Source organism: Panthera tigris, chromosome D1 (genome assembly GCF_018350195.1).
Source record: "Panthera tigris isolate Pti1 chromosome D1, P.tigris_Pti1_mat1.1, whole genome shotgun sequence".
Lineage (NCBI taxonomy): Eukaryota > Metazoa > Chordata > Mammalia > Carnivora > Felidae > Panthera > Panthera tigris.
The window spans coordinates 28,860,849-28,863,069 of NC_056669.1; positions in this window are offsets into that span (position 1 = coordinate 28,860,849).

Consider the following 2,221-nt stretch of genomic DNA (forward strand, 5'->3'; position numbering starts at 1 on the left):
CCTTGTTTCACTTCCCTTTACCTCACTCTCACTAACCTTGGTTTGCAACACTTAAATAGAAAGTCAACACTTTAATGCTTAATTCAGGTTCTGTTGGCTAGGAATACCAGACTAAGGCAATTGATATTGCAAGTAAAATCTGCAAAGCATATCCTTCAGACTGTTTTTGAGTCAGATTGTCTACCTGTCTAGAATTAATATAGACTTTATTGCTGGTAGTTACTGGTATGATACACTTTGCTATGAGGTAACTTCACAATTGATCTAAACATTCATTGCTGGTTAATTGGGATGAAATGTAGTTACAATGCAAGGCATTGGAAGGGTACTTCAAAGTCAATTATAATGGGAACTATGAGCATTACAAGTTTTGTGGAGCAGGTGGGTGATTGTGATGTCAGTAGAGACTTTGAAAAAATACCATGCTGAGGACAGTTTTTCAACACCTTAGTATGTCCTAAAACTAGAGGGATTCTTTGGTAGCTTTAAAAGAGACTCTTAAGTTATAAAGTTTCAGAGTAGACTAAATTGAAAATCAGACCCTAGATCTGAATGTAAAGTAACAAAGATGCATAGAAGATTAAACATGTAGCCACAGAAGTCTTCCACTATTGATGTCAGTGTCCTGACATTGAGATGGGATCTAGAGATGTCATATGGGGTCATTTTTACCCATGAACCTAAAAATATTGAATTCACAAGTTTTCCTGAACATTTTTGACTGGAAAATTCTCAAGAGTAAAAAAGTCCCTTTTCTCCTGAATAAAACATATCCTCCCTTTACTGAGAGACCATGTGATAATCTTGTATAAAGAATAAACTTCATTGGATGCTTTTACTTTCCACAAGATCCCTCCTCACTGTGTTCTCCAGACTGATAATAAAGCACATACTAAAAAAAATGGAAGAAAACAGTCTTTTCTCCAGGAAGGTGTAATCTACATACCAAAAGAGTTTCAGTATCTGGTGATTTGTATAGCAGTAACCAGAGGAACACACACAGCAGTAGGTCTTGGAGGTATTAAAACAAGGTTGGGATAAAGTATCAAACAAGATAGTTGGAAAATCACTAAATTGGGGCTATTGTGCCACAATGCAAGAGTCAATACTTTAGCAAGGACTTCTGGAATAAAACTTACAGTGCTTGGTTGGATTGGTTTATTGAAACCTGGACTCAGCAATGACCTGTACAAAATTATGCATATATGTCAGTTTTGAAGAAGAGATAAGAAGACAGAGATATAGGAATGTTAGAGTTAATTTATTATGTGTGGCCTTGATCCTACCATCTGATTGCATTTCTTAGGAAGGTCAGAAGACATTTACTTCACTAGGGCAGTAATGGATGCATTGGTTATAGGTGTATGGACGTTGCTCAGAATTTGAGTCACAGCTACCTTCTGGAGGCTATTGTAGATTTTAAGTGTTGCAACCTTTCAACTGGCCTTCTTCAAATCAACATCAATAATGGGATCATGAAATAACAAAGGCCTCATGGAAGCACATAACCGTCATAAGCAAGGTGAATATAATTGCTGCAATAGGCAGTAAGCCTGCCTCAACTTACAGGAATATAGGTGGCCAATAGAGTATGGTGTTTTTAAGGGTAAGAGAGAAGGGTAGAAGACTAGGGTATAACTTCAGAGAGATAGCAAGTAGCAGATTGATGCCAACTGCCACAATAAAATAATAAATCACAGCTCCTTGTCTCATTATCAGATCTAAACTGGTTCTAAGCATCAGAACTCACTATTTATAGACAAGGTTATGTCCCCATCCGGAACTGCCCTGCTACTGTAAGTATTTTCAGTAAATATTTCTCTGATTTTTTTCCCAAAAAGATTTTAAGAAAAATCTTCTCTATGCAGTGGGGAAATAGATATCTCCAGACTTGCTAACTATTGAGTCTGAACTTACACTTACATCTGAAATGAAAAACACCAATAGGGATCCTATAATTGTGGTGAGGGCTCATAGAAGTCAGTTGATAAATAGATTTTGGCCTGAGATTATCTCCATTGTGGCTTCACTGAGTCAGCAGATTCATCTTGTGGTTATTTTGTTGAATACAAAATGTGTAATTGGGAGTAGATATTTTTAGCATCTAGAAAACCTTAGTTTTGGTTCTCTGAACTGTTGGTATAACAGTATGCACTATTAAGCAGAAACTTCTGAAATGATTTCCCCATCATTCCTCCTCTCCCTGTTACCCCCCAAAAAT